General features: G+C 43.1%; 1 protein-coding gene across 1 annotated transcript in view; it reads right to left on the reverse strand.

The window, feature by feature from the left end:
• The window catches only part of LOC128687168 (formylglycine-generating enzyme), a 191,559-nt gene extending 186,932 nt beyond the window's left edge, over positions 1-4,627 (reverse strand). Inside the window, exon 1 of the mRNA XM_070092743.1 lies at positions 4,553-4,627. The gene's annotated coding sequence lies outside the window, so the exon portion shown is untranslated. The remainder of the gene's footprint in view (positions 1-4,552) is intronic.
• Between the last annotated feature and the right edge of the window lie 12,451 nt (positions 4,628-17,078).

Below are 17,078 nucleotides of genomic sequence, written 5' to 3' on the forward strand. Positions count from 1 at the left end.
GGTCGCATCCTGGGGGACAAGATTAAGGACCCCAATGGAAATAAGTTAGACAGTCCTCGATGACGCACTGACTTTCTTGGGTTATCCTGGGTGGCTAACCCTCCGGGGTTAAAAATCCGAACGAAATCTTATCTTATCTTATCTTATTGACAAACTATATAGAAAGCCCCTGGTTATGTAGACTACGTAAGATTAAGTCGCACTGAATCTTGTCCCTCAGGATGCTATAGCAGAGATTGGCAAGACTGGCATCATCATCTTTGGCCTTGACTTGTACCAATGTCCTATGTTACTGAAACATAATGAATGTATCAAGAATCCCAAATGGCTTGGCTTAAGGGGTAAGAAGCAGTCATGGCCTTTTGGACTGGATGCGGTAACCTACCAAGTACTTGAAATATCTCTGGGACATACTGAGGCATATTGCACTCTCAAAGGCGACTATAGTAGTGGCGATGGTGATGACAGTGGCGCTGGAAACGGCAACAGTGTGGTGGCTGTGGTGGCAGCTGCAGCTTTGGCGGTAAAAGCAGCGGAAGGAGAGCAATGAAAAGAGGAAGGTCATTGATGCTCCATGGACTCCAGGAGGCTAAAGGTGGCCCAGGCAGTAGGAGATGAGGAGTAGGAGATTATTCGATCATAGATTAGACAGGAGAGCTACTAACTATGATCTACAGTAAGTTAATGGATATGGGGCAGTTACCAGAGAACTGGAAGACAGGAAATGAAGCCCCGTTCTAGTTGAGGAGACAGACAGGAAGCATTAAACTAAAGCCAGTTTGACACGCATACCATGGAAGGTAATGGAGAAACTTATCAGGGGAACAGTGGTAGAACACTCAGAGAGAAGTGGTTTCATAAACAATAACCAGCATGGTTTTAGGATAGCAAATCTTATCTTACTAACTTGTTGTTCTATGACAAAGTAACAAATGTACAAGAGAGGGGGTTGGGTGCATACCTGGAGGGTGTTCCGGGGGTCAACGTCCACGCGGCTCGGTCCAAGACCAGGCCTCGTGGTGGATCAGGACCTGATCAACCAGGCTGTTACTGCTGGCCGCACGCAAACCGACGTATGAATCACAGCCCGGTTGGGCGGTGTCCTGTTCTGATGTAGATTCGCCAGTATAATCGCCTGGCTCGGGCCTTTTCCAAGAGGTGGCCCGGCCTTGGCTCCCTCTCGAGGGAGTGTCTCAGACCAATGTCTGCCATGGGAGAAGGTACAAGTACCTCCTAGTCTTCTGGGACCAGCTGTCCCCAGGCCTAGCCCCATTCCCCGCCTTCATGGGGCTCGGAGGAAAAGCTAGGCACCTTGGGCTTCCACATACCCCACCCACACTGGGCTTGAAGGGTGTGGCAGCTGCATAACAGCAGACGATGTCAGAAGGTGCAAAGACAGCAAGCACTACAGGATCCTTTTGGAGTCACACTCCAGCTTTGGGCATTAAGCCCGAGCACTGGGGAAGCTCAAGAATGTCTCTTGCTGTGTGTGTTGCTGCTGCTACTACTACACTTGTCTGTTACTTTTTGCCTGTCTAGCTCCCTCTTGAAAGCAGTCAGGGGTCTATTGGTAATCCCCCTTATGTATGCTGGGAGTTGAACAGTCTTGGGCCTGTGACATTTATTGTGTTGCCTCTTAGCATACTCATGGTGCCCCTGCTTTTCACTGGGGGGATGTTGCACCGCCTGCCGAGTCTTTTACTTTCGTAGGGGGTGATTTCCATGTACAAATTTGGAACTAGTCCCTCTTAGATTTTCTGAGGGTATATTATCATGTATCTTTCTTGCCTGTGTTCCAAAGAGCATAACCGTTTCCCGGTAATTTAGGTGCAGAATATACGACCTGTGTATTCTCTAGGTCTGCAATTTTGCCTGCCTTGCAAGGGGCCGTTAGCGTATAGCAATACTCCAGCCTAGAGAACAAGCGATTTTGAGAGAATCATCATTGGCTTGGCATCCCTAGTTTTGAAGGTTCTCATTATCCATCCTATCATTTTCCTAGCAGATGTGGTAGAGACATTGGTGTGGCCTTTGAAAGTGAGATTCTCTAACATTATCACTATTATAATCAAAAATAAGTGCTAAACCCAAAAGGGTCACACACAGCTGCTTTTCGATCAAATTTTTGGTTGGAATATGTTTTATACTCCTATGACTCAGTTTTTAGCAAGCCGCTAACCAGACTGAGAGTCGAAGATCAAAATGAATTTTTTATGAGAGAGCCACAAAATTTGATTAACACAAGCCTATCCGATGTTATCCTGACGCCAAATGACTTCGAACAGGCGATAAATGACATGCCCATGCACTCTGCCCCAGGGCCAGACTCATGGAACTCTGTGTTCATCAAGAACTGCAAGAAGCCCCTATCACGAGCCTTTTCCATCCTATGGAGAGGGAGCATGGACACGGGGGTCGTCCCACAGTTACTAAAAACAACAGACATAGCCCCACTCCACAAAGGGGGCAGTAAAGCAACAGCAAAGAACTACAGACCAATAGCACTAACATCCCATATCATAAAAATCTTTGAAAGGGTCCTAAGAAGCAAGATCACCACCCATCTAGAAACCCATCAGTTACACAACCCAGGGCAACATGGGTTTAGAACAGGTCGCTCCTGTCTGTCTCAACTATTGGATTACTACGACAAGGTCCTAAATGCACTAGAAGACAAAATGAATGCAGATGTAATATATACAGACTTTGCAAAAGCCTTCGACAAGTGTGACCATGGCGTAATAGCGCACAAAATGCGTGCTAAAGGAATAACAGGAAAAGTCGGTCGATGGATCTATAATTTCCTCACTAACAGAATACAGAGAGTAGTCGTCAACAGAGTAAAGTCCGAGGCAGCTACAGTGAAAAGCTCTGTTCCACAAGGCACAGTACTCGCTCCCATCTTGTTCCTCATCCTCATATCCGACATAGACAAGGATGTCAGCCACAGCACCGTGTCTTCCTTTGCAGATGACACCCGAATCTGCATGACAGTGTCTTCCATTGCAGACACTGCAAGGCTCCAGGCGGACATCAACCAAATCTTTCAGTGGGCTGCAGAAAACAATATGAAGTTCAACGATGAGAAATTTCAATTACTCAGATATGGTAAACATGAGGAAATTAAATCTTCATCAGAGTACAAAACAAATTCTGGCCACAAAATAGAGCGAAACACCAACGTCAAAGACCTGGGAGTGATTATGTCGGAGGATCTCACCTTCAAGGACCATAACATTGTATCAATCGCATCTGCTAGAAAAATGACAGGATGGATAATGAGAACCTTCAAAACTAGGGAGGCCAAGCCCATGATGACACTCTTCAGGTCACTTGTTCTATCTAGGCTGGAATAATGCTGCACACTAACAGCACCTTTCAAGGCAGGTGAAATTGCCGACCTAGAAAATGTACAGAGAACTTTCACGGCGCGCATAACGGAGATAAAACACCTCAATTATTGGGAGAGCTTGAGGTTCCTAAACCTGTATTCCCTGGAACGCAGGAGGGAGAGATACATGATTATATACACCTGGAAAATCCTAGAGGGACTAGTACCGAACTTGCACACGAAAATCACTCACTTCGAAAGCAAAAGACTTGGCAGACGATGCACCATCCCCTCAATGAAAAGCAGGGGTGTCACTAGCACGTTAAGAGACCATACAATAAGTGTCAGGGGCCCGAGACTGTTCAACTGCCTCCCAGCACACATAAGGGGGATTACCAACAGACCCCTGGCAGTCTTCAAGCTGGCACTGGACAAGCACCTAAAGTCAGTTCCTGATCAGCCGGGCTGTGGCTCGTACGTTGGTTTGCGTGCAGCCAGCAGCAACAGCTTGGTTGATCAGGCTCTGATCCACCAGAAGGCCTGGTCACAGACCGTGCCGCGGGGGCGTTGACCCCCGGAACTCTCTCCAGGTAAACTCCAGGCATTCAGTTTTTATTTCCTCGAGTTTTCCATGGAGTAATTGCAATTTGTCTTCATTGAACTTCACATTGTTTTCTGAGGCACATTTAAAGACTTGGTTAATGTCCCCTTGAAGATTTGCAAATTTTGGTATCATCAGAAAAGGAGGACACGGTGCTGTCTGTGGCTTACATCTCTGTCTATGTCAGATATGAGGTTAAGGAAAAAGGAAGGGAGTAATGTACCTTACGGGACATTGCTCTTCACTGTAGCCGGCACTGACTTTACTGTTTACGATTACTCTGTGTTCTGTTTGTTAGGAAGTTATAGATCCATCTACCCACTTTTCCTGTTATTTCTTTATCACGTATTTTGTGTGCTATTATACCATGATCGCACTTACGTACATACGTACTCTATATAGGTGTATATATATATATATATATATATATATATATATATATATATATATATATATATATATATATATATATATATATATATATATATATATATATATATATATATGGTACTTTTACAAATGCAGTTCTGTCATACCACACTGCAAGAAATGATCCAACATATAACTATGTACAACATCTAGCTGTGGAAAATCTAACAGAAAGTAAGGCAAGTACTTACTGTGGTGACACCAGACTTTTCTTTGGTGCTGCAACATGTGGTGGTACCCACTGAGAGATTGTGTTATCACCCGGAGATAACTGAGAACAAAGACAAATATACTATCCTTGCTTCTCACCAACACGAAAGAGTATTGGGTCCTTGTTCCTGTAAACCGAATTTCTTATTGTCTAAAGAGTTTCAGCAACGCTTACATACTCTTTTCATTTACAACGCAGTTTTTGAAGATAATGGAACAAACGGGTAGATACCCTGAAGAACAATACAACTTCTCGATATAACTAAAATATAAATTTTAGGTGTCCCGTAGCTTGATCGCTAGCGTACTAGCTCACACATAGGTCCGGGGATCGATCCCTCGGTACGGCTGGAAAACATTAGGAAGTGTTAGAAGTGATCAAGGTCCCAGGACCGAAACGTTTTCTAATAAATATGTCATAGTGTTTGCTTACGTGTCTTTCTAAACCAACTTGTCGGTATTTATTACCAAGGTTTATACCAACATTAGGACGTGTTTCCATAAGACACTTGCTGTCCATTATTATTATAATCAAGGGGAAAGCGCTAAACCCGCAGGATTCTACAGCGCCTGTGGGGGGTTTAGTTTAATATGTTTATTATGCACCCCATACCCATTCTGTGGGAGGTAGTCAAAAGATTACAGAGGTACATAATGGCTCCAGGGACTGGACCCCAAAAATGTGATCGCTGAACAAGTTACAAAAGTAATGAAGTCACAAGGTACAAAGGTAATGTATCATGTAAGTAAGTAAATTTACTTACTTGCATTCATACATGGTTACAATCATGAACAAATTATAAAGTAATGAGCAATTCACACGTCCACTCCAGGTCACAACTATAGATAGTGTTTCGCAAGTGTTATCTATCCGTTACTGAGAAAACTAAAATTAAAGAGAAAGAACGGTGGATAGACTGGGAGACAGAGTTCAATTTAATATCTTTATTATGCACCCCATACCCATCCTGTGGGCGGTAGTCAAAAGATTACAGAGGTACATAATGGGTCCAGGGACTGGACTCCAAAGTTATGATAGCTGAGCAAGTTACAAAGGTAATGAACTCCAGGTAGATGTGGTCACAATCATGACAAGTTACAAAGGTAACTTGTAAACTGTGGCATGCTTGTGTCAGAAGTCAGACACAGGTATGGTAAGATTGTGGACAGTGGAGTCAGAGTGCACATGCTGTGGATTCCATCTCACATTGGTCTTTAGATGCATGACAGAACTGATAAATTGGCTAAGTTGTATACTTTCAAAGAGGGAATAAATTACAATCTTGTGTTGTCAGTTAGTAGTTTGAGAACAATAGTGCGAAAAGAACTTCAACTGAATTTTATTGTCTGAAGACTCAGGCAAACTGACGCAAGGCAGTCCATCTATCATCATTTTATCATGCAGGAAGAGCCACATGTCTATGGCGCATCCAACAAAATAAGCAGACTCTTGGATGTCACTACCACCCTGCTCCGGCTGGGTTACAAACATCTTTGGCAGGTTAAATCACCACCAGCAGATGTAGACCAAATGAAATGTAAACTTTGTCAGATGGACAATTGTCAAACTTTGCGCCAGTACGTACTGGAGAGCGATAAAATTAATGAATTCAGAGACAACTCACTCAGAAATGTTCAAGATATGTCAAAGTATTTTGGTAAGACCAAACAGTGGCGTTGCTAATGAGACTTCCCTGGAAAATTTATTTGGTATACTCTGCCCTAGAGAAACCGAATAGGGCACTAATGTGTTTTCTATTTGGTAGACCAGACTGTGGTATACCCAGCCCACAAGAAACCGAATAGGGAACTACGTTGTTTTCTGTTTGGTAGACCAGACTGTGGCGCTGCTAACGAGAACCGTCTGGAAAATTTATTTGGTATTCCAAGCACTAGAGAAAACCGAAAAGGGAACTGGAGTGTTATCTGTTTGGTAGAACAGGCTGTGACACTGCTAATCACACCTCATTGGATAATTTATTTGGTATACCCCGCCCTAGGGAAATCGAAAAGAGCACTAGAGCGTTTTTCATTTGGTAGATTAAACTGTGGCGCTGCTAATAAGACCCTTCTGGAAAATTTATTTGGTATACCCAGCCTTATAGAAACCGAATAGGGAACTAGGTTGTTTTCTATTTGGTAAACCAAACAGTGGCGCTGCTAATGAGACTTCTCTGGAAAATTTATTTTCTATACTCTGCCCTAGAGAAACCGAATAGGGCACTAATGTGTTTTCTATTTGGTAGACCAGACTGTGGTATACCCAGCCCACAAGAAACCGAATAGGGAACTACGTTGTTTTCTGTTTGGTAGACCAGACTGTGGCGCTGCTAACGAGACCCGTCTGGAAAATTTATTTGGTATTCCAAGCCCTAGAGAAACCGAAAAGGGCACTAGAGTGTTTTCCATTTGGTTGATTAAACTGTGGCACTGCTAATGAGACCTCTCTGGATAATTTATTTGGTATACCCCGCCCTAGAGAAACCGAAAAGGGCACAAGAGTGTTTTCCAATTGGTAGATTAAACTGTGGCGCTGCTAACGAGACCCTTCTGGAAAATTTATTTGGTATACCCAGCCCTAGAAAAACCGAATAGGGAACTAGGTTGTTTTCTGTTTGGCAGACCAAACAGTGGCGCTGCTAATGAGACCTCTCTGGAAAATTTATTTGGTATACTCTGCCCTACAGAAACCGAATAGGGCACTAATGTGTTTTCCAATTGGTAGATTAAACTGTGGCGCTGCTAACGAGACCCGTCTGGAAAATTTATTTGGTATTCCAAGCCCTAGAGAAACCAAGAATAGGGAACTAGGTTGTTTTCTATTTGGTAGAGCAGGCTATGGCACTGCTAATCAGACCTCTCTGGATAATTTATATGGTATACCTCACCCTAAAGAAACCGAATAGGGAACGAGGTTGTTTTCTATTTGGTAGACCAAGCAGTGGCGCTGCTAATGAGACCTCTCCGGAAAATTTATTTGGTATACACTGCCCTAGAGAAACCGAATAGGGCACTAATGTGTTTTCTATTTGGTAGACCAGACTGTGGTATACCCAGCCCACAAGAAACCGAATAGGGACCTACGTTGTTTTCTGTTTGGTAGATCAGACTGTGGCTCTGCTAATGAGACCTCTCTGGATAATTCATTTGGTATACCCCGCCCTAGAGAAACCGAAAAGAGCACTAGAGTGTTTTCCAATTGGTAGATTAAACTTTGGCGCTGCTAATTAGACCCCTCTGGAAAATTTATTTGGTATTCCAAGCATTAGAGAAACCGAAAAGGGAACTAAAGTGTTTTCTATTTGGTAGGGCAGGCTGTGGCACTGCTAATCAGACCTCTCTGGATAATTCATTTGGTATACCCCGCCCTAGAGAAACCGAAAAGAGCACTAGAGTGTTTTCCAATTGGTAGATTAAACTTTGGCGCTGCTAATTAGACCCCTCTGGAAAATTTATTTGGTATACCTAGCCCTAGAGAAACCGAATATGGAACTTGGTTGTTTTCTATTTGGTAGATTAAACTTTGACGCTGCTAATGAGACCGACCCTTCTAGAAAATTTATTTGGTATACCCAGTCCTAGAGAAACCGAATAGAGAACTAGGTTGTTTTCTGTTTGGTAGACAAAACAGTGGCGCTGCTAATGAGACCTCCCTAGAAAATTTATTTGGTATACACTGCCCAAGAGAAACCGAATAGGGCACTAATGTGTTTTCTGTTTGTTAGACCAGACTGTGCTATACCCAGCCCACAAGAAATCGGATAGGGAACTATGTTGTTTTCTGTTTGGTAGATTAAACAGTGGCGCTGCTAACGAGACCTGTCTTAAAAAATTATTTGGTATTGCAAGCCATAGAGAAACCGAAAAGGGAACTAGTGTTTTCTATTAGGTAGAGCAGGCTGTGGCACTGCTAATCAGACCTCTGTGGATAATTCATTTCGTATACCCCACCACAGAGAAATCGAAAAGGGCACTAGAGTGTTTTCAGTTTATTAGATTAAGCTGTGGCGCTGCTGATGAGACCCTTCTGGAAAATTTATTTGGTATACCCAGCCCTATAAAAACCGAATAGGGAAGTAGGTTGCTTTCTATTTGGTAGACCAAACAGTGGCGCTGCTAATGAGACCTCTCTGGAAAATTTATTTGGTATACACTGGCATAGACAAACCGAATAGGGCACTAATGTGTTTTCTATTTGGTAGACCAGACTGTGGTATACCCAGCCCACAAGAAACTTAATAGTTGTTTTCTGTTTGGTAGGCCAGACTTTGGCGCTGCTAACGAGACCCGTCTGGAAAATTTGTTTGGTATTCCATTCCCTAGAGAAACCGAAAAGGGAACTAGAGTGTTTCTATTTGGTAGAGCAGGCTGTGGCACTGCTAATCAGACCTCTGGATAATTTACTTCGTATACCCCGCCCTAGAGAAACCGAAAAGGGCACTAAAGTGTTTTCCATTTGGTAGACTAAACTATGGCGCTGCTAATGAGACCCTTCTGGAAAAATTATTTGGTATACCCAGCCCTATAGAAACCAAATAGGGAACTAGGTTGTTTTCTGTTTGGTAGACCAAACAGTGGCTCTGCTAATGAGACCTCTATGGAAAATTTATTTGGTAAAAACTGCCCTAGAGAAAACGAACAGGGCACTAATGTGTTTTCTATTTGGTAGACCAGACTGTGGTATACCCAGCCCACAAGAAACCGAATAGGGAACTACGTTGTTTTCTGTTTGGTAGACCAGACTGTGGCGCTGCTAACGAGACCAGTCTGGAAAATTTATTTGGTATTCCAAGCACTAGAGAAACCGAAAAGGGCACAAGAGTGTTTTCCAATTGGTAGATTAAACTGTGGCGCTGCTGATGAGACCCTTCCAGAAAATTTATTTGGTATACACAGCCCTATAGAAACCAAATAGGGAACTAGGTTGTTTTCTATTTGGTAGACCAAACAGTGGTGCTGCTAATGAGATCTCTCTGGGAAATTTATTTGGTATACTCTGCCCTAGAGAAACCGAATAAAGTTTGGTAGGCCAAACTGTTGCGCTGCTAACGAGACCAGTCAGGAAAATTTATTTGATATTCCAAGCCCTAGAGAAACCGAAAAGGGAACTAGAGTGTTTTCTATTTGGTAGATCAGGCTTTGGCACTGCTAATCAGACCTCTCTGGATAATTTATTTGGTACACCCCGCCCTAGAGAAACCAAAAAGAGCACTTGACTATTTTCCATTTGGTAGATTAAACCGTGGCGCTGCTAATGACATGCTTCTGGAAAATTTATTTGGTATTCCCAGCCCTAGAGAAACCGAATAGGGAACTAGGTTGTTTTCTCTTTGGTAAACCAAACAGTGGCGCTGCTAATGAGACCTCTCTGGAAAATTTATTTGGTATACACTGCCTTAGAGAAACCGAACAGGGCACTGATGTGTTTTCTATTTGGTAGACCAGATTGTGGTATACTCAGCCTACAAGAAACAGAATAGGGAACTACGTTGTTTTCTGTTTGGTAGACCAGACTGTGGCGCTGCTAACGAGAACTGTCTGGAAAATTTATTTGGTATTGCAAGCTATAGAGAAACCGAAAAGAGAACTAGTGTTTTCTGATTGGTAGAACAGGGTGTGGCACTGCTAATGAGACCTCTCTGGAGTTTACCTGGAGAGAGTTCCGGGGGTCAACGCCCCCGCGGCCCGGTCTGTGACCAGGCCTCCTGGTGGATCAGAGCCTGATCAACCAGGCTGTTGCTGCTGGCTGCACGCAAACCAACGTACGAGCCACAGCCCGGCTGATCAGGAACTGACTTTAGGTGCTTGTCCAGTGCCAGCTTGAAGACTGCCAGGGGTCTGTTGGTAGTCCCCCTTATGTGTGCTGGGAGGCAGTTGAACAGTCTCGGGCCCCTGACACTTATTGTATGGTCTCTTAACGTGCTAGTGACACCCCTGCTTTTCATTGGGGGGATGGTGCATCGTCTGCCAAGTCTTTTGCTTTCGTAGTGAGTGATTTTCGTGTGCAAGTTCGGTACTAGTCCCTCTAGGATTTTCCAGGTGTATATAATCATGTATCTCTCCCTCCTGCGTTCCAGGGAATACAGGTTTAGGAACCTCAAGCGCTCCCAGTAATTGAGGTGTTTTATCTCCGTTATGCGCGCCGTGAAAGTTCTCTGTACATTTTCTAGGTCGCAATTTCACCTGACTTGAAAGGTGCTGTTAGTATGCAGCAATATTCCAGCCTAGATAGAACAAGTGACTTGAAGAGTGTCATCATGGGCTTGGCCTCCCTAGTTTTGAAGGTTCTCATTATCCATCCTGTCATTTTTCTAGCAGATGCGAATGATAAAATGTTATGGTCCTTGAAGGTGAGATCCTCCGACATGATCACTCCCAGGTCTTTGACGTTGGTGTTTCGCTCTATTTTGTGGCCAGAATTTGTTTTGTACTCTGATGAAGATTTAATTTCCTTATGTTTACCATATCTGAGTAATTGAAATTTCTCATCATTGAACTTCATATTGTTTTCTGCAGGCCACTGAAAAATTTGGTTGATGTCCGCCTGGAGCCTTGCAGTGTCTGCAATGGAAGACACTGTCATGCAGATTCGGGTGTCATCTGCAAAGGAAGACACGGTGCTGTGGCTGACATCCTTGTCTATGTCGGATATGAGGATGAGGAACAAGATGGGAGCGAGTACTGTGCCTTGTGGAACAGAGCTTTTCACCGTAGCTGCCTCGGACTTTACTCTGTTGACGACTACTCTCTGTGTTCTGTTAGTGAGAAAATTATAGATCCATCGACCGACTTTTCCTGTTATTCCTTTAGCACGCATTTTGTGCGCTATTACGCCATGGTCACACTTGTCGAAGGCTTTTGCAAAGTCTGTATATATTACATCTGCATTCTTTTTGTCTTCTAGTGCATTTAGGACCTTGTCGTAGTGATCCAATAGTTGAGACAGACAGGAGCGACCTGTTCTAAACCCATGTTGCCCTGGGTTGTGTAACTGATGGGTTTCTAGATGGGTGGTGATCTTGCTTCTTAGGACCCTTTCAAAGATTTTTATGATATGGGATGTTAGTGCTATTGGTCTGTAGTTCTTCGCTGTTGCTTTACTGCCCCCTTTGTGGAGTGGGGCTATGTCTGTTGTTTTTAGTAACTGTGGGACGACCCCCGTGTCCATGCTTCCTCTCCATAGGATGGAAAAGGCTCGTGATAGGGGCTTCTTTCAGTTCTTGATGAACACAGAGTTCCATGAGTCTGGCCCTGGGGCAGAGTGCATGGGCATGTCATTTATCGCCTGTTCGAAGTCATTTGGCGTCAGGATAACATCGGATAGGCTTGTGTTAATCAAATTTTGTGGCTCTCATAAAAAATTCATTTTGATCTTCGACTCTCAGTCTGGTTAGCGGCTTGCTAAAAACTGAGTCATATTGGGACTTGAGGAGCGCCTGTCTCTTTCTATTTTACATCTACTCCTCCTTTTTCTTAGAGGAATAAGCCTTGTGCATACATCGAGTGCCACCGAGTTAATCTGTTCTAGGCATAAGTTGGGGTCTGTGTTGCTTAGTATATCTTCCCAGCTTATATCGGTTAGGACTTGGTTTACTTGGTCCCACTTTATGTTTTTGTTATTGAAGTTGAATTTGGTGAATGCTCCCTCGTGACTAGTCTCATTATGTCGGTCTGGGGCTCCACGCATACATGTCTGAACCTCAATTATGTTGTGATCTGAGTATATTGTTTTTGATATGGTGACATTTCTTATCAGATCATCATTGTTAGTGAAGATGAGGTGTAGTGTATTCTCCAGTCTAGTAGGCTCTATTATTTGCTGGTTTAAATTGAATTTTGTGCAGAGATTTAAAAGCTCGTGTGAGTGTGAGTTTTCATCAGAGCTGCCTCCTGGTGTTATTACTGCAACAATATTATTTGCTATATTCCTCCATTTTAGGTGCCTTAAATTGAAATCCCCCAGGAGCAAGATGTTGGGTGCAGGAGCTGGAAGATTTTCCAGACAGTGGTCAATTTTTAACAGCTGTTCCTGGAATTGCTGGGATGTTGCATCCGGAGGCTTGTAGACTACCACAATGACTAGGTTTTGGTTCTCGACCTTTACTGCTAAAACTTCCACTACATCATTTGAGGCATTAAGCAGTTCTGTGCAAACAAGTGACTCTGCAATGTACAGGCCAACCCCCCCCCCTTTTGCCTGTTCACTCTGTCACATCTGTATAGGTTGTAACCTGGGATCCATATTTCGTTGTCCAAGTGATCCTTTATGTGGGTCTCAGTGAAAGCCGCGAACATTGCCTTTGCCTCTGCAAGCAGTCCACGGATGAAAGGTATTTTGTTGTTTGTTGCTGGCTTTAGACCCTGTATATTTGCAAAGAAGAATGTTATCGGACTGGTGGTATTGTTGGTACTGGGGGGGGATTTTTTTTCCGGCATTAGTATCTGTATCTGTTGGTTTGGAGTGGAGGCCATCGACTGTGGTTCCACTCCAGGAATGACTGGATTTGGTGTACGATTTCTGCCATTTCCTGCCAGTTTTTTTTCCTTCCTGGCACTAAAAAACCTCTCCCTCTTGAGTGGCTGTGGCTACCCAGGTTTTCCCATGGCCTGGATGTTTTGTATCTTTTTGTCCCCTTTAGATGGTATGCCTGGCAATTTAAGTTATAGCACAGTCTTTCCTGTTCTGAAGAGGTACACAGTTCAGGGTGAAAAAGCTTACAGGAAGGGAGTTTGCATTTTCCTGTTGTCATATGGGCATAGCATTTTCTAGGGTGGTCATAGTTGCACGTCCCATCTGTTTTTCCAGATTTCCCATGCCAGCAGATACCAAGTGCATAGTATGTGCACAGGCTTGGTTTCCGTTTGCCTTGGGTTTCTGTGACTGTATTCCCTGTTGGTGCATGTTTCCCTGTCTTACTTCTATCCTCCCTAGCACCAACAATGGAGCTCCCACCAGTTGTTTTTGGTAATATATCCTCACTATTGCTAGTGGAGTCCTCTTGTTTGCTATTTCCTGCGGTATTTCTAGTTTGCAATATTGGTTTTATCTTATCTTTGACTACACTTGTTTCCCTACTATGGCTCCTGTCCCCTATGAGGTCATTTATATGTATTCCTTCCTGCGTATAATTCCCGACTACCTGGACAAAATCTCCAGCTTCACCATTACTGTCTCCCAGGACAGCATCTCCAGCTTCACCATTACTGTCTCCCAGGACAGCACCTCCAGCTTCACCATTACTGTCTCCCAGGACAGCACCTCCAGCTTCACCATTACTGTCTCCCAGGACAGCACTATCAGCCCCACATTTACTGACTACCAGGACTTCATCTCCAGCCTTACAGTTTCTGACTACATGGCCAGTATCAAGGGCAGTACCATTCAGCCCAGACTTTTTATGTTCCCATCTGTTGTAGAAAGCTTCCAGGTTTTCTATGAAAGCAGCTTTGATGTTGTCCTCTTTTAATACCCTTGTGATTTTAGTCCACAGATTTATCTCATTTGGGCATACCCAAAAACACTTCCCTGTTTTAACACTGCTTGTAGCTAGTTCTTGGATATCTGCACAAGGGGCGTGACACCAATTTCCACAAAAATGACAATTTACCCATGTGGAAGCCCGTTTGTTTGACTGACCACAGACTACACACAGCTTCATAATGATTTGAATGGTTGATTTACTGCAATTCTACTAGCAACCTCTTGAAAATTCTATTAATAACCTCCTTAAATGAAGCTCTAGCTATTTGTATTTCTGTTTCTGTTTTTGTATATTGGACAGCTTACCGTGCACGTTCCAGATTTATATTTAATGTTTGTGTTTATAAGGGCGCCTACAACCCCATCCGTTTACAGTCTGCTTTATTGTCCAACGAAACCGTTTGAAACCAGTCAAGGGTTCGGACCAGTCAAGGGTTCGGACCAGTCAAGGGTTCGGACCAGTCGATCTGATCTGATCAGTGGGTCACTTATTTAAAACATACTGGTCGGTGATTTGAGCTAACATATGAAGGATCTACTGGAAATTATCTACCCGAGTAATATGTGATTTGACTCATACAAAAGTATAACTTGCGTGTTGAAGAAACCGGTGACTGCTGGCAGCTCCTACAGTGACGAACGGTCGAGCCTCAACCCTTGTTTATCAATCGCTGTATCTAGCTTTTCTATTTTTTTTCCGTCTCCACCACAATAAATGCTATATTATCACTATAGTTGACTGGTGGAAATTTTGGAGGAAGGACGCTTTTTCTGTAGTAATAATTGCTTCTCGTTGTGTATATTGCGAGCGCTGGTAAGTACAGGTTATATGAAATTCACAGTATACGTCTGGTATTTCAAGAAAAAAGAAACTAATGAAAGTCACTCCACTCCACTAAGTACCATTATGATACTGGTTAGTTGCTACTACAACACTGTATTCTGCTATTCACTGGTATCACTAGATTATATGCGAGTACACTAGCAAGCCAGGAAGATTATTAAAAACAGCTGACCTGTGGTAAGTTTCTGGCGACTTCTGGCACCTGCCTCTATAGGCTTATCACTTCATTTACCCCCTCAAGGAAGGTTCCTTGATGTTGGTGAGGGGCTCTTGATTTAGGGAATTGGATCTGTGCTCCAGTTCCCCGAATTAAACCTGAATGCCTTCTACATCCCCCCCCCCCAGGCGCTGTATAATCCTCCGGGTTTAGCGCTTCCCCCTTGATTATAATAATAATAATAATAAATCACTTCATTTACAAATTCACCTGTTTTCAAATGACACTTTAGCCTTTATCATCAATATACTAGGGAGCCACTGTAGTATACACTATACACTATGTATACTCAATGTTATCAGGGAGACTTTCTTTCCTCTGACACGAAAAGTTCAATTATTATTATTTTTTTTCACACGGGACACAGGCCTGATTCCCCTCTGGCAGTAAACTCTGCTAGGTAGTGCGCACTAATGGGAAGTACAGTGCCTGCACTCTGAAGGAGGGGTGTTAATGTTGCAGTTTAAAAACTGTAGTGTAAAGCACCCTTCTGGCAAGACAGTGATGTAGTGAATGATGGTGAAAGTTTTTCTTTTTCGGGCCACCCTGCCTTGGTGGGAATCGGCCAGTGTGATAACATAAGAACATAAGAACATAAGAAAGGAGGAACACTGCAGCAGGCCTGTTGGCCCATACTAGGCAGGTCCTTTACAATTCATCCCACTAACAAACATTTGACCAACCCAATTTTCAATGCTACCCAAGAAACAAGCTCCGATGTGCAAGTCCCACTCAAATCCAACCCCTCCCACTCATGTACTTACAAGAACATAAGAAAGGAGCAACACTGCAGCAGGCCTGTTGGCCCATACTACCCAAAGTCCTAGCCTCAATAACCCAACTAGGTAGACTGTTCCACTCATCAACTACCCTATTTCCAAACCAATACTTTCCTATGTCCTTTCTAAATCTAAACTTATCTAGTTTAAATCCATTACTGCGGGTTCTCTCTTGGAGAGATATCCTCAAGACCTTGTTAATATCCCCTTTATTAATACCTATCTTCCACTTATACACTTCGATCAGGTCTCCCCTCATTCTTCGTCTAACAAGTGAATGTAACTTAAGAGTCTTCAATCTTTCTTCATAAGGAAGATTTCTAATGCTATGTATTAATTTAGTCATCCTACGCTGAATGTTTTCTAACGAATTTATGTCCATTCTGTAATATGGAGACCAGAATTGAGCTGCATAATCTAGGTGAGGCCTTACTAATGATGTATAAAGCTGCAGTATGACCTCTGGACTTCTGTTGCTTACACTTCTTGATATAAATCCCAGTAATCTATTTGCCTTATTACGTACGCTTAGGCATTGCTGTCTTGGTTTAAGGTTGCTGCTTACCAAAACCCCCAAGTCCTTTTCGCAATCTGTATGGCTAAGTTCTACATTATTTAACTTATAAGTGCTAGGGTTATGGACACTCCCGAGCTTCAGAACCTTGCATTTATCTACATTGAACTGCATCTGCCACTTTTCTGACCAAGAGCAGAGTTTGTCTAAATCCTCCTGAAGTTCCCTAACATCTACGTTTGAATCAATTATCCTACCTATCTTCGTGTCATCGGCGAATTTGCTCATATCACTAGCAATTCCTTCATGAAGATCATTGATATATATTATAAACAACAACGGGCCCAAGACTGATCCCTGTGGAACGCCACTTGTTACTGATCCCCACTCGGATTTAACCCCATTTATGGACACTCTCTGCTTCCTGTCTGTGAGCCATGACTCGATCCACGAGAGCACCCTTCCCCCAATGCCATGAGCTGCTACTTTCTTCAACAGTCTTTGGTGCGGAACTCTATCAAATGCCTTACTAAAATCTAAGTAAACAATATCAAATTCTTTATCGTGGTCAACAGCCTCAAAAGCTTTACTGAAGAAAGTTAATAAATTAGTTAGACAAGACCGGCCTCTTGTGAATCCATGCTGAGTATCATTAATCAAGCTATGCTTATC

Source organism: Cherax quadricarinatus, chromosome 40 (genome assembly GCF_038502225.1).
Source record: "Cherax quadricarinatus isolate ZL_2023a chromosome 40, ASM3850222v1, whole genome shotgun sequence".
Lineage (NCBI taxonomy): Eukaryota > Metazoa > Arthropoda > Malacostraca > Decapoda > Parastacidae > Cherax > Cherax quadricarinatus.